Genomic DNA, 25456 nt, shown 5'->3' with positions numbered 1-25456 from the left:
CTATCTATCTATCTATCTCCTATCTATCTATCTATCTATCTATCTATCTATCTATCTCCTATCTATCTATCTATCTCCTATCTATCTATCTATCTATCTATCTCCTATCTATCTATCTATCTATCTATCTCCTATCTATCTATCTATCTATCTATCTATCTATCTATCTATCTATCTATCTCCTATCTATCTATCTATCTATCTATCTATCTATCTCCTATCTATCTCCTATCTATCTATCTCCTATCTATCTATCTATCTATCTATCTATCTATCTATCTCCTATCTATCTATATATCTATCTATCTATCTATCTCCTATCTATCTATCTATCTATCTATCTATCTCCTATCTATCTATCTATCTATCTATCTATCTATCTATCTATCTCCTATCTATCTATCTATCTATCTATCTATCTATCTCCTATCTATCTATCTCCTATCTATCTATCTATCTATCTATCTCCTATCTATCTATCTATCTATCTATCTATCTATCTATCTATCTATCTATCTCCTATCTATCTATCTAACTATCTCCTATCTATCTATCTCCTATCTATATCCTATCTATCTATCTATCTATCTATCTCCTATCTATCTATATATCTATCTATCTATCTATCTCCTATCTATCTATCTATCTAGCTATCTATCTATCTCCTATCTATCTATCTCCTATCTATCTATCTATCTATCTATCTATCTCCTATCTATCTATCTATCTCCTATCTATCTATCTATCTATCTATCTATCTATCTATCTCCTATCTATCTATCTATCTATCTCCTATCTATCTATCTATCTCCTATCTATCTATCTATCTATCTATCTATCTATCTATCTATCTATCTCCTATCTATCTATCTATCTCCTATCTATCTATCTATCTATCTCCTATCTATCTATCTATCTATCTATCTATCTATCTATCTATCTATCTCCTATCTATCTATCTATCTATCTATCTATCTATCTCCTATCTATCTCCTATCTATCTATCTCCTATCTATCTATCTATCTATCTATCTATCTATCTATCTATCTCCTATCTATCTATATATCTATCTATCTATCTATCTCCTATCTATCTATCTATCTATCTCCTATCTATCTATCTATCTATCTATCTATCTATCTCCTATCTATCTATCTATCTATCTATCATCTATCTATCTCCTATCTATCTCCTATCTATCTATCTCCTATCTATCTATCTATCTATCTATCTATCTCCTATCTATCTATCTATCTATCTATCTATCTATCTATCTATCTATCTATCTCCTATCTATCTATCTATCTATCTATCTATCTATCTCCTATCTATCTATCTCCTATCTATCTATCTATCTATCTATCTATCTATCTATCTATCTATCTCCTATCTATCTATCTCCTATCTATCTATCTATCTATCTCCTATCTATCTATCTATCTATCTATCTCCTATCTATCTCCTATCTATCTATCTATCTATCTATCTATCTATCTATCTATCTATCTATCTCCTATCTATCTATCTATCTATCTATCTATCTCCTATCTATCTATCTATCTATCTATCTCCTATCTATCTATCTATCTATCTATCTATCTATCTATCTATCTATCTGTATTACCTTTGTATCATTCTGTATTTAGTTTATGTATACACTATACTGTCAGAGACTGATAAGTTTTGTTCCATCTGGCTATATCAATCTGTAAGACATCCATTTGTTAGCATTTTGCAGACCATGGAGCTCCATCAGAGTCTACAGTACAATGAAAATTTTCATGGACAACAAGCAGATGCCATCCATGTGCTGTCTGTTTTTCACAGACCCACAGCCAAAAATGAAATAATCCCCTATATATGTAACCAAACTAGAGCTTCATCGGAGGTATATAGATCCAATTCTTTGAAAAGGATAATATACAGAGTAGCATCACAGGCGTCGCTGTCCATAGTCCTGGACAACCCCTTTAATGTAATGGCATAGAATGGCCATGGTCAGCCCTTGAGGGAGTTGGAGATGTGGCCATTATCATCTCATGTAAGGTCAAGATGGAAATAATCCCTTATAGGACAGTGAAGAAGGTTTCTGCTGAAGCAATCTGCCCCTCAGAAACATGGCACCTTCTTTTTCCCCAAAACCTGTTCACGTTTTTATGAAGACCTTTTACTGCACTGAATACAAGGTGTAAATTGGACTTTTAATGTTCCATTCACAGGTAATAAAACTTCAATGGGGAGAATTCAAGCCAGGACAACCCCATGGAAATCCTGAGGTCTCTATACAAGACAATTAGAGGGGTGCTATTTGCAGAGCCCTAAAAGAAAAGCCTGCTTACCTCTCCATTGGATCCAGGTGAAGGTGTCAGTTCGGGTCCCAATTTTCAGTACCCTTCATATAATGCAATTCACAGTAGACCCTAAAATGGCATGGGACAAGTGGTCACCCCTTAGAGACATCAGGGGACAGTTCAATTCCTAGAAAGATGTAATAACAAGTGATGGATGAGCTTCTATATCATTATAATAAGTCCGACCCCGCTCCTCACAGATAACCCCGCCATCAGATTATGTCATAAGGAGAATATGAGAAACATGGATTTAATATACCAGCTCCGCCGCTTCATGATACAGGCTATATATCACTGGAAATAACAGAGCGGCTGCAGCAAATCCGACTTATTAAACTGGAATAATTATAGAGTAGCCATATAGCAGGATATGAAATGGCCAGATGTATCCTAGACACCACCGCAACGTACACGACACATCTGGATGCTACATGGTATTAAATATGAAACTACCAATGTTTGTATCCAGGAGAAGTTTCCACTACTGTGCAGCAGATCTCTGTACCTCCTCCGGGTACCCCACCCCCCACCCCAAGTCAGATTGGGTTTATGTACCTGAACGTATCGCACCATGGTGCCTTCTAGTGAAATGTCGGGAGTACTATAGAACAAGACAGAACAGCCTACGAGACCATTTCTGGTGGGGGGGACAATTCAAGCATGGTGGGAAGACTGACTGCAAGGAACCATACCTAACCAAACATATCGTGAAGACCAAATCAGTTGCTATAATGGCAGAATTTGACAAAAATGGAAATAGATGGTGCCTAAATGTCAGTCCTCCCAGTCCAGTTTGCAGTGGAAGGGCAGTCATAGATGTGCGGCCATTATACCCTCCCTAATAAAACACTTATAGTTCAGACATGTCAATTCATCCAAGATTCCTGGATGTCTTCAGGTCATCTCACCAGGACATTGTAACGTCTCTGCCTGTTCGATTCTCTGCGCAACCCTCTGCTCGGACGTTGCGGCGCAGGAGTGTTCAGTTTGATTTGCACCATTTCTCCTGCATCTTGTTTCCCTCTATTCTTCAAATAGTACTAATAGTAATAATCTTAGCCCTTGCCTGTGTGATTGACAGCCTGTCTACCAATCAAGCCTAGGGCAAGTCCTGAACTTCCTATATACATGTCATCAGCCCACACAGGTTTGCTGGGTTTTGTGACTCTGTCTGAGACTTTGTCCCTGCTAAGATCCTGTTTCTGCTATTATTATATTATATTGACTTATGACCTCTGCTACCCCTTTGACTATTCTCTCGGATTTCGATTCTGTACTGCGTTGCTTGACTGTTACTCACCCTTTGGCTGGTTGACTCTGCTTTTGTGTTTGCCTTGTCTTGTTCTGTGCACACTTATTCAGAGAAGGAATATCAAGCCCAAATAACCTTCTGCTATTTCTTCCCTCCGGATCAGCATGAATCCTATTCAGGGTCTTGCAGCCAAGTTGGAGGGCTTGGCAGTTACTGAGGCTGCTGCTTCATCTCCGGCTGTTTCTTCACCTTATAGGGTTAAGATGTTACTCCTGGATCAGTTCTCGGGGGACCGAGCAAAATTAACGACTTTCCGGGAGTCTTGTCACTTCTGTATTTCCGGTTTAATCCAGATGCATCCCGGGCCCAAGTGGTGGGAGTAGTTATATCTCTCCTACAGGGGAATCCACAAGCTTGGGCACATAATCTCCCTCCTGGGGCTGAGGAATGGTCTGATTTTGAAAATTTTCCCTACGCTCCATTTAGGCTGAGCCAGAGCGCATGCGCTTGCGTAATCTCAACACCTCACCTTGCGGCAGGGCGCACGCTCTGCTCAGAGTTCCGTAAGTGCAGTGTACCCCAACATAAACAACTTATTTGTATACAATATATATGTCATATTCATATAATTGCGATACATTATTGGGTGTCACTGAACCTTTTTGGACATCCTTATACACAGCGAGTGAAACTTTCCTTTCTTTATAAATGGAAACAGTAAGAGAATTAATCAGCAACTTAACGCAAGTGCAAATGGAACCCTTGAAGTCTGGCTATTGTACGTGACACAAAGAAAACCACAAAGCCAGCTATCGTGCTGAGAAAGGTGTTTAAAGATGAAGATGGATACGTGATAGGCTGCAATGCTGAGGATCTGCGAGCACATATGGAAAAGAAATACTCAGAGCTAAAAGAACAAGGAATGCGAGTTAAATAATATATCAAGCGGAGCGACCGGGCGGGTTCTGGTTCTTTGCAGTCAAAGCAGAAAGGAAAGCTGGATCAATATCCAAAGGAGAGATGATACTTCTCTATAGATGTACAGGACAGAGTTCTAAACACTACTGATATTGCTTCAATGTATCACTACTGTTCTGTGTGTGGCCCCTGACTCTTATTACAAGGGCCCACCCAAACATGGACCAGTAAGGTAGACACATGGCTATACAGATGTTTCTTTAGCTACATTCTTCTTCTATTTCCATTTGAAACAATTCTATTCAGTATTACAACATGCAAAGAAAACCTGTGTCCTGTTTATTCCGCAAGCAAAGGGTGGTCTCACAACCAGAATTAGTATCGGGGTGCAGAGGGGGCAGTCCTATTAGCACCTAGTAAATTCGAGCCCTGTTACAGATTATGCATCAGGGCCAAGAAGCCCATAGTCTTAGATCTGTATAGGATGATGCATGACAGAATATTGCAACTTAATGTTGTTTTTAAAAGCTGATCATCTTATGATTCATATATCTTATGTGTAAGGAAAACAGAATCTAGAACTTTAATTGTAACTTCTCTGGTTGTCCTATTCAAGGTTATAGCCCAGTTCCAGGTCAAGACGACAGAGCAAGAAGATAGAAATAGGTTTTCAGGATGAACAGTTCTAGTATGGTTTTCAGACTAGTGCAAAGCATTTTTTGCAGGGTTGCCATCTTGCCTGAACCTCTCCTTTGCTCTGTTAACATCATTTGGTGATCTGCTTTATAGCATAGTCATGTACAGAGGCAGCAATAGTCTGGAGTCGACTCATTGAGGTGTATGAGACAGTTATCTACACTTGCTTGGAGGGAGAAAGTGTATAATGCAATGATGGGTCAGTGGTGTTAACCATAGAGGTGTTATCTTCTATTGTAAGTCTGTCTGTCTTGGTTGTGATGTAAACGAGATGGCTGCTGCAATGAAAATCCCTACAGATTTGGAGAGTATCAATATATTATTAAGCTTAGTGGACAGACTGAATATTGCAGGACATAGTACTTTTTAGAAATATAGAAAATAAAAATGTTAAATCATTACAAATTTTAAGCCACTATCTGGTAAAACACAGTATAAAAGTGTACTTATAGTTCTCCCCGAAAAAATATCCACTCTAGTATAATATGGATCTGTTAACATTTTCAGTTTTCTATTTCCTTTCATCTTTAGGACGTAATTCATGTGCACTCCTGTATTTTTATTCTGGCATTAGGTTTGCCATTGCTATGAATAGGGCGACTATTTGCAACCATTTCTGAGACTGACGCCTGCTTAACCAGCTTTCCCTGGTTATTATCTGGATTTCCGGCCACTTAGAGAACCGTCTTACGCCGCCTCTTCTTTCTTAATTCGCAACTTGCTTAGGCCACATTCACATCTGCTCCAGTCGTCAGTCCGTCGCAGATCCCTGGTCAAAATATTGCTGCAAATCCAAGTTTTTGTTAAAAAAGAAACAGATATTTGATGGACCCCCAATAAGCTCTGATTGTGTCCATTTTTCCAGTTCTCCAATGAACGAGAAGAACGGACTGCTTAGAGGACGTGTGAACATAGCCATAAAGAGCGCGTTCCCCCCCCCCCCCAAAAAAAAGAAAAAAAAGAAAATCCAATAATTTCACCTATAAATGTACATCATAGATATTTCCTCTTCTGCAAAGTTGCAAAAAATGTTGTTATCTGAGTTTCCCCAGGATTTGTCCCTGAATCTTAGGTTAGGTTCATATGTGATATGTGTCAAGATTTTCTAGTCCCAAATGCATTCTGATGACCTGTGGGGGTCTGACATCCATACCCCATACCCCCAATCTGACCCCAGAAGATATAGGAGTAGATGGGGAGCAGGAGCTTTGACCTTGTGATGAATGGCCCAGAGTTATGGGGTTTTTTCACTGCCTTCTCAGATATATTTCCCTTTTGCCCTGTTAATTTACTCGACCTGATTAGCAAGATGCCAGAGATGGTGTCCAATTGTCCAAGCCTAATTCCTCCCTGGAGGTAGCTTGGCTCATCCCTTTGTCTCAACCTGGGCCCAGCATTGTCATGGTTGTGCTAACTTCGTTATTCTTAGCAGGGGGTGTCTGGGATCAGTGGACTGAGAGCCTTGCTATCACCTTTTAGCAGACAAGCTGACTCCATCGGAGACTTTCAAAGAGATATGACTGTATGTAGTCATACTGGTACAAGGTGGCGGGGGAAAGCTGCCCACCTTAGTGACCTCATCGTGAGAGGAGGCTGAGTGGAGATATATTGTCACACATGACAAGACCCCAGGCTCTTGTTGTTCTTCCTAGACTGCTGGGATGTGTCACGAAGTGCTGTGATGCTGTGGAAGCTAATCCCTGGGACTAAGGTCCCTATTGCCTATGGAGATACCATGCACCCTGGAATATTCTGCTAATGGCGTAGTCAAACCCTTACCACCTAAGGATTACTTATGGACTCTAACTACTTATGGACTCTAAAGGACTGTGCCCTGGATTTTATGAGGTGAACTCCAGAGACCCAACTGGGTATTATAATTCTGTTTCTAATCTTTTATTCTTTTTATCTTACTGTACTGTATCATACCTTTCTGTAACCATATAAGCTTGTATCCGCCAGCATATACCTCTATGTATGTTGGTTGTCTAGTATCGACCCTCTTGGATTAATAAATATAAAACTTTGGAAAGCTTGTCTCATATTATCCTATAAGACCCGGTCCCTCTCTCAGGGTGAGAGCGGACGGTAAAGGTAAGAAGGTGATCGCAGTCTTGCCCGTGGCAAGGCCAGGTAGGCCAGAGGCCAGGTCAAAGTGGCTTTGGTGAGGCGAGATCCTTCACAGACCTATTTCAGTAATAGGAGTGGAGTTGCAGCGCCATCTAATGTGTAGCCCCAGTGCCAGGGAACTGCATCTGTAATCCTATTACTTGTATAGGAGCCCCTTGTCCACTGCTATATCTTATGGCTCCCAGAGTAGTGAATCTGTGTGGGGTCCGGGTGTGGAACCCAAACAGATCAGATACTGATGATCTATCCTGTGGACAGGTTACTAATATCAATAATGCATTTGGGGTCTGAAAATCATGACTAATGGTTGCTGATGGAGAGTAAGACCTAGGTAGGGGGCTCCATGTGAAGATATTGGAAAGAAGGGGCCCAAAAGTCAAAAGAAACTTTGATATTGCAATTTAATCTCTTTCTGTTTGCGCTGTCAGGAATAACGTAACATTGCAATCAAATCACTCCGAGGTCGAGTTCTGCTGTACCTGAAGGTGTATTAAGTGCCTGAATGGGAAGCGCGGCTCCTACAGTATACAGTATACAGACAGCAGCCGCGTGCCTGCCCTGAAGCAAAATGGTTTCAATACTTAAAGGGGATGGGTCACCAAAAATCATTTTGTAAGATTTTTTAATGATTTTATTTTTAATTTTAATAATGAACCCCCCCTCCCATACTGAGCGTCTCGAAAACTCCCCCATAGACCTCAATGAGTTGGTCCCAGACTATTGCTGTCTATGACCACGGCTGTCCCATAACGTAAAGCGCTAAATTCTGTTAGCAATGCCGATGGAAAGCTCAGTTCAGACGGCTTTCCTTTTGCCTTGAGATAGCCGTGGCATTCGTCTGACGTGAAGGTTTTGGAGTGGAAATTGTTGTATGCAGGTTTTTTTTCTAAAAAGCAGTTGACGTGATTTATCCATAACTAAATCTACCGGCCCGGAACATGAGAAGTGACCCCATGACAAAGTCAGGACGTGATGTTAATGTAACATGTTCTTGTAGAAGCCGCTGTTCTCCGAGGGCGGCAGAAATGTCTCCTAACATTCCTATTTATAACGTTCTATAAAAGATTTAGTAACAGGAATATAAAGTGTTATGTGAGCGACGACAACGTAACGTTATGTAAGACACTTAGTTCTGTGTACGGGCTTACCTGCACTTAGGATATATATATAGGTATATACACTATCTATAAATACATACATACATATATATATCCTACTAATATTATAAATGTGAAAGTTTGTGTGTTTGTTACTCTTTCAAGTTTGGCACATAGATAGTTTGTAACCTTGATTAAAACATTGGCTACTTTGTATCCCGGTAAATGACATGGCTTCACCACTGTTATGAATTTATGTTCACATACTATATTACACTGCACCTGCAGCAGCTTATCTCAGGTCCCAGGTCTGTTATCTCTCTATGTAAACACACAGATAACTCTGAGTCCATTGTGTACATGCATTTGCATATGATCTGATCTTCTCCAGGCAGTGCTGACACACTGGATGGGAAAAACACCCTTAACTCCAAATTGGCAGTTTGCTAATTTTAAACATGCCGGGAAAAAGAAAATCTAATTTGTTGCAAATTCTATAACAACGAGAGCTATGAAGGAGCCAGAAGTCACAGCGTTCTCCTCAAGCGGAGCTGATGGGGATCATCGGCACCAACAACATGTTCATTATATAGCGTCCCAGCAACCTGCTGAGATGCCGGAACAATCACAGGCACATAATGAGGAAAGAGTTCAGCAGCAGGACAGATTGACATCTGCCGAAATGCCGGAGCAGGTGAACCATCGACGCCAGCAATTTTCTTTTCTACCTAACTAAGGTTGTGTTCAGACCGGTACTGGCTCTCCATTCGGGGATTCTGCCTATTCTTCTCCTACCTTTAGATGTATTCTCCTCGCCACCGTTTGCTAGATATTCTGCTTTCTGTCTTTATGCAAATGAGTTCTCTTGCAGCACTGGGGGCGTCCCCAATGCTGCGAGAGAACTCTCCAGCACCGCCTCCATCTTCTTCAGATACCGGCCTCTACGCATCGTCTTCCGGCCTGACTTTCAATCTTGTGCAATCGGCTCTGACAGCGGGCCTCAGACAGAGCCGACTGCACCTACGTGCGGCCATTTTTTTGTGGCCGCTTACTACAAGAGCTCGCGTAAGTGGCACAATAAAATGGCTACACGCAGGTGCAGTCGTCTATGCGCATGCGTAGAAGATTGAAAGCCAGCCAGGAAGATGACGCCGTAGAGGCTGGTTCCTGAAGAAGATGGAGGCGGCGATGGAGAGTTTTCTCGCAGCATTGGGGACACTCCCGATGTTGTTTGAGTGCTGGCGCCCGCCCCCAGTGCTGCGAGAGAACTCATTTGCATAAAGACGTAAAACGGATTATATACCGAACGGAGGCGGGGAGAAGACATCTAAAGGTAGGAGAAGAGTAGACTTTCTTAAGACTATTCCGACGTGTTAGAAAAAAAGTCAGTCCAATGATAGGATCCCTTTAACGGGACAATGTGTGCAATTGTAGATGGTACTACATATATGTCCTAACACCTCCTTGGGGGAGCGCGCACAATATCTCCCTATATAGGACTCCATCTTGGCAATCGGCCACAACAAGTTTATACAACAATTGCAGCATCTGGCAGAAATAACCTTCGGTGTTTCACACGACCGGATCCTTACAATATAATATTCCATCTAGGAAAAACTGAAATTATTACTTGTAGACGTATTATTTGTAGACAAAGGGCGCTCCCTGGGGTGGGCTGTTCTGCTAAAAAAAAAATTGTCCAAAATCAATGCCAGGTAGCAAAGTCAGAAAAAAAAATGCGAGAGCAAGTGAGGATAAATGGGAAAGGAGCCAAGTCTGGATGTGGACACAGGAGAACAATTTATGGAGTCGTAAAATGAGATGCAAATCTGAGGGCAAGGGTATAAAAAATGAACGAGAAGACAAAAAAAAATTAAAATAAATTGTGTGCCCCCCCCCACACACACACACACACTACACGTTTTTTGTTTGTTTAGTTTTTTTTATGTTTTTAATAAAAATTTCCTTTTTAATTTTTATGGACTTCTAGTTTAATGAGATTTCCAGATCTCGCGTGCCATTGCAAAAACTCTGCCAACCTGCAAAAATAACAGAGATGTCTTTAATACGCGTCGGTCTTGTAAAGTCCGGTGTGACAACGTCAGCCCATCAGATCGATGCAACATCCAGTAGTAACTTTTCGATGGCACCTCTAAATATAAAACACATTTAGATAAATAAATAGCACGAGTAAAGATAAGGAACTTTGTAATACAGCTTATGAAAGAAATCTGTTATCTTCTGCTTATCTTCACCTGTACTGTTTATTTATATAGCTCATACACAGAAGTCTATGGAGAAGGGAGGGGAAGAAAGTGGCTGTGAATCGAATTATTGCAACATATTGTGCAATGATATAGTGTGTTTTATCTTCAAGATACAGAAGTGTCAGGAGAGGTCTCCGTCACTCACAGAGCAGCAGAGCGTCTTCCCCAGCAGCCTCCTCCTCCACCTTCCCTCTCCATAGACTTCTTTGTAAAAAGTAACTCAACCAACTATTAAATAAGACATATTACTTAGTTTCTTATATCTATCTGTACTGTTCATATTTTTAAAGCTATGTTATAATGCTGTAACCTCCTAAGTACAAAATTTTGACTGTCTAAACCTGTCACTAGGTGGAGCTTTATGTGTATGGACTTGTAAAGCACTGAATGAGTTTCATTGGAAAGATTCTGATACGCTTAGCCCAGTACGATTTGTTCTATCTACTTTTCTTCTTACTTACTTTCTACGTATTATTCTATGAAGAAGGGAGGGGTAGAATGAAGCTGCTAGAAAACACACTCCAATAATTGCTGCGGGTAGACTCTGCTATTGTGAGCTCTTCTAACGCTGCTAGGTTGTAGATAAGAGGCTACCAGTGCCCAGAACGATGCAAAAAAAAAAAAGCTATTAACAAGGCGCAAGGTCTTGACCATATGGAGAGGCTGCTGCTGACCACAGAGGACACATCATGGATGAATTCCAGTGGACACTTCAGTAGGTATTTGCTTTATCAGTGATGGCAAACATAAGTAGAGTACTGTATCCATGCTCTTCATTGCATGTCACGTCTTTTATGCCCCCTGGGAATGCCTAAATAAATTGACCGCTGGAGGATACCATTCCTATTGCCAATAGGGGAATCTCTACATTGCCTTCCACTGTCAGCACTGATTGAACAGTTTGTAAGGCTCTACCCAGAGGTGTAAATTGAGGCTCTGGGGCCCAAAGGAAAATCTATAATGTGGCCCTTACCAGCCTAGCACCCCTTAGAATAGTGGTATATTTTATGAGGCATCGGGGCCCCCTGAAGGTCCTGGGCCCGGTAGCAACTTCTACTCTGCAACCCCTTATAGCTACACCCATGGACGCACCCCTTTGACAAGGTGTATGGTAGTGCCCACCTTAGTTGTACATTTCTAGGAGGAAATGAGTTTCACAAATTCTACGAAGTTCCCAAATAGTTTTAGCGTAATTGCAAGTTTTTAATACAACAGACAAGCCGAGAAATAACTGGCCATAATACATTTGTCTATTGCAGAGCAGAAGATATTGTCTTTATACGATAAAGGCTATAAGGATTCTTGAGCCTATCTCCAGGTTTACTGCAATGTCTGAGACAGACAAGTGACCTTCCGGGGTTCAGCCAGCCACATCTCCAGCTATGCCTTTGTTATAGGAACTTCAGCTCGGTCTCAGGACTGGAGCCAAGAAGACGCTGCATGGCTGCTGGTGGTGCCGGCCTCTTCTATAGCCCACCTAGATCCTACATGCCAATCCATTAGCGGCTATCCTTTGCCTATGTGGGCCAGATTGGGCCTGGGATTCCATTGGCAGCAGATATTTGTCCCCAGTGGTCATAGATCAGGTCATCTTCCCCTCACGCTGGTGTTTTATTCCAAGGACCCACGTGGTGCCGTTCCCCTGTGTTTCCTGCCAACCCTTTTCTCCTCAGTTTAATCCACACACCCACAGCGACCCAGATCTTTAAATTCAGCAATTCTTTCTCAGGTTTCAGCAAGTCATTGGCAGCCGGGGCTATTTTTGGGACATTTTTCTCTCTTGCTCTCTCTCTCTCTCTCTCTCTCTCTCTCTCTCCCACTGTAGTGCAGATGCAGCTCAGGGAAACGCAGGGAGCATGATAAGAACCCGCAGCTATATGCATTGTGGAATCCTCTCTTTCCTACTGATTTCCCTCTTCCCCTCCTCTGATCACTCCACGAACCGTCTCTCCCTTCCACATTCAGCCAGCGAAGCCTCTTTATCGGGATCTCAGGCTTCATCGCACGGATTGGTAGCCAGCTGCAGCACGGTAAGGACGGCACACTTCATACTGCAGCCTTTTTTATTGTAATGATGGGATTTGTGCGGGGAGAGCTTGCATTCTGTGTCCATGTCTTCCAAATCTATCTTTGCTGCCATGGCAGGCACAGTCAGGATCATCTGATCTCCATTTCGCTGCACTTGTAAGTAGTGCTATTTCCCTTCATCTTGGCTTTATAGGTGCTAAAGACATCTAAGCTTTTCATACGCTCTATCTATCTATCTATCTATCTATGCCTGCAAGTACTGCACAGGCCCATTTTTATAAAGGTGTATATAGAGATGCTAGATTATTCTGGTGCTCACATAGTTCATGGCCAGGTTCCTATCTTTTTATTCTGCAATGCTTTCAGCCATACTATCTATCATAGTCAGCACATAGGTCCAGGAGGATGTGTGTGAAGTGAGAAGTACATGACGCAGCACTGCGTGGTAGACACAGGACCCCAGTGATGAGCTCTGTACAGTAACCTGGCGCTACCCTACAGTCACACACCGCAAGCCTAAGGGAATGTGCCATGCCGGGTGCACATTAATGCAAGGCGCTCATTTATACAGCAAAGATGTCTTAACAGCAATGCCTCCAGGTGAAATGGGGCTTCCTTCTATCCCTGTGCGAGATTACAGCCTAATGAATCAGCAGTGTCATCAGAATTTCCCATTCTTTGCCTACGAGGGATGTTCTCCATTTCAGCAAGGCCTAGCGTTATGTGGAACTGTACACCATCATCTCGAGACATGGTGACGGTGAATCAGATAAAGACAAACTTGTCACCCCGTAAATTCCAGTCATTATTCCTATCTATCACGGGCGCGCTTGATCCTATCCCATTGCACCTTATGTTCCTGGGATGAGCGATTTGGCTAGACCCTGTTCACTGCAGATATACAGTATGCAGTGCAATAATACCTATGCAGTGTGTCACTTACATGTCTGGTGCCATTAGATACCAGGAGATAAAATTAGTATAAGATCACTGTACTGGAATCTGGGCTTAGTCACCTCTATTATACTATGAGCACCGAGAAGGCTGAAGACGAATATATCGGGTCTCCAAGATGATGTTCCTATAAGATAGCAGAAGGGGTTAACTCTATAGTTGCATTTCTTTACCTATGGACTGTTAAGGGATGTAACTTTATACCCCTGGATATTCCCATCTAGCACATATATATATATATATATATATATATATATATATATATATGCACGGGTCCTGCATGCTCAGCCATAGACAGTATTGGATTAGTAATGGATCACAGACAACCCCTCTGGTTCCCCTCCCTGATCCCCAAGGCTCATTCCATAGTGACCTGCAGTCATGGCAGCAATTCCAATGTGATATATAGATTGTGTCAGCCAGAACAGCGGCTGCTCTTATATAGTGACCATATGGGGACCCCCTCCTTTATGATGTTCTTACAGCCCCCCTTTATGATATCCTTATGCCCTCCTGCAAGCTTTGTAAATCCGACATGAAAATGTAAATGTACATTTTAAACGGAAAAAAAATCCACTTTCCAACCCCAAATCATCCCGGGACTGACGTTCTGCTGCGCCTGTCAGGGCATAGTCATTGTTGTACATGGAGATCCCCAGGTCTGACACCAATGAGTCCCGGGGGCTTCTGCACGTCAAGCCTAATGATCCCACTTATCTTATATTTAATATATAATATGAGACCATAGATACAGATAATGTAGAAATCCTGCCCGGCACCTTTATAACATCCCTGACTCCATGTCAAGCTCTGCCAGTAATTCACACTGTGCTGTAGACATCCTCACAAGGCTGCAGATTTGCTCACATGCACTGTGCACACTACCAGACATCTGTCCCTAATTTTCAAGGATGAAGCCAAGTTTCAAGTTTTATCCCTGGAGATATTGGTTTTGGAAATGTCGTTATGTTTCCATCCTGACACAGTTCTCAAAGTAAAAAATGTCTTTATCTATTTCCATTCTGTGTAATGCGAGCGCCAGGATTTTATAAAGATGTCAGCTCAGAATACTGAAATAGGCAGAGAGGACTGAGAGGCTGGAACAGATTTTTTGCATTGGACAATCTCTATAAATTCTTGTCATTTGACCTGTATACGGCCCTGCTTTTGTTGTGCATGCTTATGTAATATGGCCTCACCTGATCAGCGTGACGTATGACAGTAGAATGGTCCATCTCTATGTAACATGTCTATACTCATAGGAAGAACATAGATGGTGTCAGATATATACAAGGCTGTATGTAATGTAGCACTGCACAGAATAAGGCCACGGTCACAGCTTGTGTTTTTAGCATGTATGCCAAGGAAGCTCCTGATATACAGGATACCTAGGATGGAATAGCGCAGTAACAAACATGTCACCTAGACATGAGCAGAGAGGCTGAATATTGATATCCATATACTGATATGGTGGAATATGTTGCAACCTTCCATCAGAAATTGGAGGAAGGCAACAGAATAGACTGCACTCCTTCTGCTTGCTGGAAATAAAGCAAGATCCCCCGCAATTCTCCTCAAATATCGGGGTCGCTTGCTTAACTCGACATGGGGTATGGGGCTAAGATTTGTGTGATGGACTTGTAGGTCAGGGCTGCGTCCGTCTGACCGTGTGGACAATAGAAGCTTCCGTGAGCCTTGGGCTCGCAACTCCCAGGGATAAAGCGCTCCTCTTGAATTGAAACAATTCATGCGTCCGCTTGTGAAACCTTGAAACGCGTTATCTTTCATTGTTATCTGTCGAAATAGAAGCCTGGTTCATTACATTGCAAGGCGTATATTGTTTCAATCCAAGAGGAGCGCATCATCCCTGGGAGTTGCGAGCCAAAGGCTCACGGAAGCTTCTATTAACCTTCCTTCAGAGGTATATGTCAGGAGTCCTTCTGATGTATACTTACGACTTAGGCTTGCTTCACCTCTGTGTTCAGGTTTCCGTTTGGAAACCTAATCCACATAAAAAAGTGGTTACCTTAGAAAACCTGCAGACCCCATAGATTATAATGGGGTCCGTGTGGATTCCGAGCAAAAAATGCGGAGAGAAAAGTGCTGCTGGCGGAGAGGGGATTGGGGTCCCCAAACGCAGATGTGAACTGACCCTTACAAAAGCAAAAACAAGCTATGAACGCACCCGTTGGGTAAATTCACATCTGCACTGGGCTCTGTCTTTCGAGTCCACCCAAAGGACTGAGAGCCGAACTGCTAAAACAGCAGTTACCCGTGGACCTCATTGACTATAATGGGGTCTGCCAGGGATCCACCGTATTCATACTGAGATCCTCCGTGCAGGACTTCCTTCTTCACCAATTTCTGGCAGTTTCTCCAACGCTGCAGATGTGGACTGAGCCTTAGAGATATAGAGTGATCTGTAATGCAGAACTAGTGATGTCTGATATTAGGAAGGGTCTTAGGTCATCTTGGAATCCCACTAACCACATTTATAGGATGTAGACTACCTTAAATGGGTCATACAGATTAGACTTTGTGCAGGCGCCATGTGCAAAGCGCAGTCATTCTGAACAAGGATCGCTTTTGGCTGATTGTGTCGAGCACAAACATTTGCAGTATTTTCATGGCGATCTTCAGACCAAATGGGCAAAATCTTCCATAGGTCATAACAGGCATTAGGAACAATTCTGCAACACTGGTCGTCCTCACAGACCGGGTATGGTAGGAATAAGCACGTTCACATGGGCCAGTCGTTTGCCTCATGGTCTACAAGTGTGCAGCAAACTACATTCTTTTTACAGATTATTCCTTGGTTTTTGCAATGCTTTGCTTGTGCCGTTTTTCCAGATGAAACGTTAACAACCCGCGTGATATTTGCTAAAATACATGCAGCCAAAAGCGACTCTGCTAAATGGCTCTAATTCCTGTTTTTTCGTCGAGCGGCACAGCAGCGTGCATACACATATATAACCTCTACACAAAATAGAATGGAAATGGAATTCCTCCGCTGCCGAAATACTGGAGTCGCAGAATTAAGAATCTGAGCAGGTTTTCGGTGGTAAAGTGATACTTGGTCGGGTGCCATAGACGTCCAGGCAGACATACCGGGATTATTGAATGTCTCATAGGCCCAATATCTGCAGCAGGATCGCTCCGGTGTAAGAACGGGAAATCGTTCCTGCTCGTATAAGGGGCTTATTGTAATAATAATCCTACAGGAGAATTGTAAAACATGTCCATCATATACAGCTTTACCATATATCTATAACCAGTAAGTTACATTTTCAATTGGTTGCATTTGGGGAGGTGGATCGCTAAAACGGTGGTTACACACAGAGCCCTGCAAATCCCATTCATTGTAATGGGGTCTACTGGGTGTCCGCCATTTTGAAACTGGAAGCGGTGAAGAGAAAAGTCCTCTGTGTGATTTTTCGGTGGTCTCTTCGATGTGATCCCAGTCTCTGTCTGCCATTGGCGATGGTGTAACACTGGTGTACAATATTGGCTGATATTCATACTGCCATGTGGAGGCAGAATAAACCTATATACTGTATATACATCAGCTCAAAGCTAATGTAGATGTTACGTCAGCACCCGTTCCAACTTCTGCGCCATCCTCTGGCCACAATGTACGTTGCAGGAGGTGTGTCCGGCCATGATTCCTTGCTCTAGCTTCTTCTCCTTCACCTTAGTTTTCCTCTGCTCCTCTAATCCCTCGTTCACATCTGCGTTGGTATTCCATTCAGGGGAGTCCGCATGGGGACCCCCTGAAAAGAATAGCAAGCGCTGTGCAGTAAAATCACACAGAACCCATAGACTATAATGGGGTCCATGTGCTTGCCATGAGATCTCCGCAGGGAACATGCGGTGAGGAAAGTACTTCACAATCTACTTTCCTGTCTGCATGACTCGTGCAGAGATCTCACAGCAAGCACACAGACCCCATTATAGTCTATGGGGTCCATGTGCTTTCACTGCACACCGCTTGCAAATGCGTTCCGTAGTCCATTCAGTCCGAATGGATTACCGACACAGATGAGAACAGGGGATAATAGTTAATCTTAGCCTTTGACAGCCGATCTGCCAAGGCGGGGTCTGGACTTGCTATAAACAGGTCATCGTCCCACGCAGGTTTGCTGCCTATTGAGACTCTGACCTTGCTAATTGTTATTGTATTTGCTGACCTCTGACCTTAGGCTTCCCTTGTTACTACTTTTTGGCTTGCCATTTGGTACTATTGTCTCTCTGGTTTGACCTCGGCTTGCCGACTCCTCTCCTGTTCCCTGTAACCACTTGTCCAGAGAAGGGACTGTCGCCCAGTTGTCCCTGTCATTAGAACAGTTGTGGCAAGTAGGCAGGGACAGGGGCTGGGTCGAGTTTAGGACTCGCTGTCTCTGTCATTCTCTTCTTTCCTGGTTTCAGCGGCAACTCCTTGGGAATTACTCAACAGGCAATTCCTTATCAGTAGATTTCAGTCATCACATAAGTCAGAAGCTGAGGTTTGCAACTATTTTCTGTCCATTTTCTGGTATAAAGAGTTGATAAATCTCATTCAGCCTATGCAGGGCTTTTCATAACTCACTATTTCATAACCTATAACATCTGGACAATGCATTTTTAAGTGTGCAGCCAGTCTTGTAGTGTTGTTCCCAGATCCGTCACCTGTATACGATGCTCTATGTCAGGGCAGTATATCTCAGGGACAGGTCCATCCTCGTACCCCACACAACTGTATGGACTCTTATACAGGGCAGTATATCTCAGGGACCGGTCCTCCATCCTCGTACCCCACACAACTGTATGGACTCTTATACAGGGCAGTATATCTCAGGGACAGGTCCATCCTCGTACCCCACACAACTGTATGGACTCTTATACAGGGCAGTATATCTCAGGGACAGGTCCATCCTCGTACCCCACACAACTGTATGGACTCTTATACAGGGCAGTTTGTTCACAGGACGGCTCTGCTATAATTGATGTGTGTGAATGGGAATTAGTGATTATTTGGCTGCTTTGGTTCTAAAAGGCAGAAACACCAACAGAACCCCCTATGGGGATGTGGCCGCTCTCAGCAGCTGGAGACAATGACCTCATGGCGCTGAGAATCTGGAGTCCCCTGTGAAATATTACAGGACTAATAAGGACGATGCACAATAAGAAAATCAAGTTAGAAAATTCCCACAACTTCCCATGTGAATGTTTATTGTACCGTTACATGTAATGAATATTTATATCCGGAAGGTAAATTCTGCAATATTCAGATTCTAATATCGGTGGCCTATTAAATATTCAAGTGTCACGAAGACAGTAGACGAGAACCCGCCTGACTCTATCTGTGAGTATATTGCTGCCATTATTACTATTGTAGGATCTAAGAAACGCTTCGGCTCCTTCATCAACTTTTAGGATTATTAGTATTAGTTACTGTTAGAGCAATTGATTCCAGGGTGCTTAATGTACGAAGAGGGTACAATACTAACATAGTGACCATCTGATACATTGGGAGAGGGGATCCTGCACGCAAGGGCTAATACACACAGTGATGTCACAGTACAGAGATAATACACACAGTGATGTCACAGTACAGAGATAATACACACAGTGATGTCACAGTACAGAGATAATACACACAGTGATGTCACAGTACAGGATAATACACACAGTGATGCCACAGTACAGAGATAATACACACAGTGATGTCACAGTACAGAGATAATACACACAGTGATGTCACAGTACAGAGATAATACACAGTGATGTCACAGTACAGGGATAATACACACAGTGATGTCACAGTACAGGGATAATACACACAGTGATGTCACAGTACAGGATAATACACACAGTGATGTCACAGTACAGGGATAATACACGCAGTGATGTCACAGTACAGAGATAATACACACAGTGATGTCACAGTACAGGATAATACACACAGTGATGTCACAGTACAGAGATAATACACACAGTGATGTCACAGTACAGAGATAATACACACAGTGATGTCACAGTACAGGGATAATACACACAGTGATGTCACAGTACAGGATAATACACACAGTGATGTCACAGTACAGGATAATACACACAGTGATGTCACAGTACAGGATAATACACACAGTGATGTCACAGTACAGAGATAATACACACAGTGATGTCACAGTACAGAGATAATACACACAGTGATGTCACAGTACAGGGATAATACACACAGTGATGTCACAGTACAGAGATAATACACACAGTGATGTCACAGTACAGAGATAATACACACAGTGATGTCACAGTACAGAGATAATACACACAGTGATGTCACAGTACAGAGATAATACACACAGTGATGTCACAGTACAGGATAATACACACAGTGATGTCACAGTACAGGGATAATACACACAGTGATGTCACAGTACAGAGATAATACACACAGTGATGTCACAGTACAGGGATAATACACACAGTGATGTCACAGTACAGAGATAATACACACAGTGATGTCACAGTACAGAGATAATACACACAGTGATGTCACAGTACAGGGATAATACACACAGTGATGTCACAGTACAGGATAATACACACAGTGATGTCACAGTACAGAGATAATACACACAGTGATGTCACAGTACAGGATAATACACATAGTGATGTCACAGTACAGGATAATACACACAGTGATGCCACAGTACAGGGATAATATACACAGTGATGTCACAGTACAGAGATAATACACACAGTGATGTCACAGTACAGAGATAATACACACAGTGATGTCACAGTACAGAGATAATACACACAGTGATGTCACAGTACAGGATAATACACACAGTGATGCCACAGTACAGAGATAATACACACAGTGATGTCACAGTACAGAGATAATACACACAGTGATGTCACAGTACAGAGATAATACACAGTGATGTCACAGTACAGGGATAATACACACAGTGATGTCACAGTACAGGGATAATACACACAGTGATGTCACAGTACAGGATAATACACACAGTGATGTCACAGTACAGGGATAATACACGCAGTGATGTCACAGTACAGAGATAATACACACAGTGATGTCACAGTACAGGATAATACACACAGTGATGTCACAGTACAGAGATAATACACACAGTGATGTCACAGTACAGAGATAATACACACAGTGATGTCACAGTACAGGATAATACACACAGTGATGTCACAGTACAGAGATAATACACACAGTGATGTCACAGTACAGAGATAATACACACAGTGATGTCACAGTACAGGGATAATACACACAGTGATGTCACAGTACAGGATAATACACACAGTGATGTCACAGTACAGGATAATACACACAGTGATGTCACAGTACAGGATAATACACACAGTGATGTCACAGTACAGGGATAATACACACAGTGATGTCACAGTACAGGATAATACACACAGTGATGTCACAGTACAGAGATAATACACACAGTGATGTCACAGTACAGAGATAATACACACAGTGATGTCACAGTACAGAGATAATACACACAGTGATGTCACAGTACAGAGATAATACACACAGTGATGTCACAGTACAGGGATAATACACACAGTGATGTCACAGTACAGAGATAATACACACAGTGATGTCACAGTACAGAGATAATACACACAGTGATGTCACAGTACAGAGATAATACACACAGTGATGTCACAGTACAGAGATAATACACACAGTGATGTCACAGTACAGGATAATACACACAGTGATGTCACAGTACAGGGATAATACACACAGTGATGTCACAGTACAGAGATAATACACACAGTGATGTCACAGTACAGGGATAATACACACAGTGATGTCACAGTACAGAGATAATACACACAGTGATGTCACAGTACAGAGATAATACACACAGTGATGTCACAGTACAGGGATAATACACACAGTGATGTCACAGTACAGGATAATACACACAGTGATGTCACAGTACAGAGATAATACACCCAGTGATGTCACAGTACAAGGATAAATGACAATAATCCTGGTGTGACCAGTGTCCTCACCCCCACCAGGCCCCTACAATGCCCCCTTTGAGGACAGTGTTGTTGTTTTTTTTCATGCTCCATTATGGGAAGTGGTGATGGCGTCTTTTGTCTGATAGTCAGATATCTGAGGTTATTGGTGTAGGAGATTAATAAATGTGCAATGTGACAAGCGGAGGTCATGGGTCATGTCATGGGCTGATCCAATGAAAAGAAGTCCAAAGTGTCTCCATTTGGGAAATCCTCGTCCTGCCCTCATTTGGTGGATGAGACCTTACAGGGAATCTGTCGCCAGACTGTGTTACTAGAGATCCTCCATACTGTATTCTTGGTATTGGCCTCACTTTTGCTTGAATACATTTTGGGCTCACGAGTTTTGATGACTGTGACTATGTTGTTCCTGTCGGCCCATTTGGGTGTTTGAGTTGCCGTTCAGTAGGTGTGATCCCGCAGCATGCTAAACCACTAACTAAGGCTCAATCCATAAGAGCGGGAACATTTTTCAAAGCGGGTTTGTGGGTCACCTGATTTCACAGATCCCTCGTAGTCCTGAGTCTTTTGGGAGATGGTGAGAACGGGCAGAAGTAGAGCGCGTCCTATATCTGACACCTATTTAAACAATACAATTATAGATGGGAGAGTCACTGACGGGTAATTTACTCAAGATACTAAACTAGATCACTGTAGGAGTAAATACTAAAACATAACTTTTACTAATATTTGTTTAAAATTGGCCTAAATAAAATGATAACACAATTGCAGTATGACTTTACTATTATCAGGCAACAATTAGTATTTTTATTGCCTTCCCTATACAGTCATCTACAAAATAACTTTTTCCCATATGTAGCTCTCAGATAGTTTGTTGAGAACCACACAGTTTACCCCTTGATATCTGGGTACTAACAAATGCAGAGACCAGAGACCCAGTTGATCAGGTAGCAATCAACATCTCCCACCAGGTGAATGAAAGCTCTGTGGTCTATATACTACATATGCAAGGCTGGCTGTGGCACAACAGGTCCCAGCCAGACCTTAAATAGCTCCATTCATCACAACGTTTTGCAGTGATGTTCACATATGCTGCTAGGTATTTCTATATTGTGGAGCCTAGATTTAGCATTGCATCCACAGTATACCAGTCACAACGTTTTGCAGTGATGTTCACATATGCTGCTAGGTATTTCTATATTGTGGAGCCTAGATTTAGCATTGCATCCACAGTATACCAGTCACAACGTTTTGCAGTGATGTTCACATATGCTGCTAGGTATTTCTATATTGTGGAGCCTGTATTTAGCATTGCATCCACAGTATACCAATAATAAGGTCTGGAGCACTTCCTAGCACTGCAGCCTAGCCACAAGCCGTAGTTTCATCTCTCCCTGTGTAGTGTTAGTCAAACTGTCTACCTTACAGCCTCATAGGAGCCCAGATGCAACACGGCCCCAGAGTTATTTAGTCTCCAATTTTCTGCTATACTAAGTTACCAGGTCCTCCCCATTTGCTTTAGAGGTCCCTGGTTTCCCCTCTACGCAGCGTTTCGCTAGGGTAACTAGCTCATCAGGAGGATATTGATATGGGAAACGATGTCTCTGCAGTTAAAACTGCAATTCCCGTGCCCCTGATGGTGGGACACGGTACCTCTGTACTGCCAAGCAGCATATGTGAACATCACTGCAAAACGTTGTGATGAATGGAGCTATTTAAGGTCTGGCTGGGACCTGTTGTGCCACAGCCAGCCTTGCATATGTAGTATATAGACCACAGAGCTTTCATTCACCTGGTGGGAGATGTTGATTGCTACCTGATCAACTGGGTCTCTGGTCTCTGCATTTGTTAGTATCCAGATATCAAGGGGTAAACTGTGTGGTTCTCAACAAACTATCTGAGAGCTACATATGGGAAAAAGTTATTTTGTAGATGACTGTATAGGGAAGGCAATAAAAATACTAATTGTTGCCTGATAATAGTAAAGTCATACTGCAATTGTGTTATCATTTTATTTAGGCCAATTTTAAACAAATATTAGTAAAAGTTATGTTTTAGTATTTACTCCTACAGTGATCTAATTATAGATGGGAGTTGCGAACATAAAGTATTACAACTGCTTCGAGCCTTCTCTTCGGAGAGATGACATTCAGTTACTGGATCATCAATCCCAAAATCTGAGTAATATTTCCAGTCCTCTGCACAGGACATGTCAGGCCCGTTTCACATCTGCGTTCAGTATTCGGGATGGGGAGTCCGTTTGGGGACGGAACAGAATACTGAAGGCATTAAAGAGCGGTGAGCTATGGAACCCACACGGACCCCATAGGCCAGGGGTAGGGAACCTTGGCTCTCCAGCTGTTGCAAAACTACAACTCCCAGCATGCATACTGGCTCTGCTGTTCTCGGAGCTCCCATGGAAGTGACTGGAGCATGATGGGAGTTGTAGTTTCACAGCAGCTGGAGAGCCGAAGGTTCCCTACCCCTGCCATAGACTATAATGGGGTCTGTGTGTTTTCCATACGATGTCAGCACGAATCATGCGGAGCTAAAAGTGCTGCTTGGCTGTATAATGGGAGTTATAGCCAAAGTTGCTATGTAGCCCTATAGTTATAGCATCGATCCCAGCGCTGAATGAGTTAAGCAATCGGCAATGAAGTTTCTCAGAATTTATCAGTATATATCACTAACGTCAATGCGCAGCATAGAATAAGACACTATATACCGCACTAGAATCTGTGTATACATAGGATTGTCTGCAAATCCTCCGACCTTCTTCCTTTGTAATACTCAGGGCTAAGCGGCCTTGTTCCAGCCTGGCGGCTCCATGTAATATTATACACAGTACTATAATATCAGAGGTATCCTGCACGAGACTGTCAGCGACTATAACCCTCCTAAAGTGTCAAGTAAAGAAGATATTCATTTCCTCCAACACAGACGCTGCCATCTTGGCCTGTAACACAAGTGGTAATAGCAGCAGTACAATAAAAAGATCTAAGAATTACAGGAATCCATCATCTATGCGGATGTAATGGTATTGTATTTTATGTTTCAGTAAGGGATCATGCTATAGGGTATATAGGGACTGACATTCTTGAGATAGTGGGTGTCTGACCCCAAGGTGCAGCATCTATGTGCACAGTATACAGAACCAGAACCATATACGTAGCTCCATATACAATGAAGTGGCTGCACACCTCTATTACAGCTCAGATTCCCTTCAGATTAAGCCCCATAGTGGCTCCTGCACACAGTATTATTGCCCCATAGTAGCCCCTGCACACAGTATTATGTCCCCATAGTGGCCCCTGCACACAGTATTATGTCCCATAGTGGCCCCTGCACACAGTATTATGTCCCATAGTGGCCCCTGCACACAGTATTATGTCCCATAGTGGCCCCTGCACACAGTATTATGTCCCATAGTGGTCCCTGAACACAGTATTATTACCCATAGTGGCCCCTGCACACAGTATTATGTCCCATAGTGGCCCCTGCACACAGTTTTATACCCCATAGTGGCCCCTGCACACAGTATTATGTCCCATAGTGGCCCCTGCACACAGTATTATGTCCCCATAGTGGCCCCTGCACACAGTATTATGTCCCCATAGTTGCCCCTGCACACAGTATTATGTCCCATAGTGGCCCCTGCACACAGTATTATGTCCCATAGTGGCCCCTGCACACAGTATTATGTCCCCATAGTGGCCCCTGCACACAGTATTATG

The 25456-nt window shown here is 42.6% G+C and overlaps 2 protein-coding genes across 2 annotated transcripts in view; one reads left to right on the top strand and one right to left on the bottom strand.

Moving 5' to 3' along the window:
- The window catches only part of TMEM164 (transmembrane protein 164), a 322941-nt gene that overhangs the window by 166405 nt on the left and 131080 nt on the right, over positions 1-25456 (bottom strand). The window lies entirely within an intron of this gene.
- The window catches only part of AMMECR1 (AMMECR nuclear protein 1), a 93308-nt gene continuing 80408 nt past the window's right edge, over positions 12557-25456 (top strand). Inside the window, exon 1 of the mRNA XM_075259460.1 lies at positions 12557-12742. The gene's annotated coding sequence lies outside the window, so the exon portion shown is untranslated. The remainder of the gene's footprint in view (positions 12743-25456) is intronic.

This window comes from Leptodactylus fuscus, chromosome 11, assembly GCF_031893055.1.
Source record: "Leptodactylus fuscus isolate aLepFus1 chromosome 11, aLepFus1.hap2, whole genome shotgun sequence".
NCBI lineage: Eukaryota > Metazoa > Chordata > Amphibia > Anura > Leptodactylidae > Leptodactylus > Leptodactylus fuscus.
This window is presented reverse-complemented; position numbering and strand designations above follow the sequence as displayed.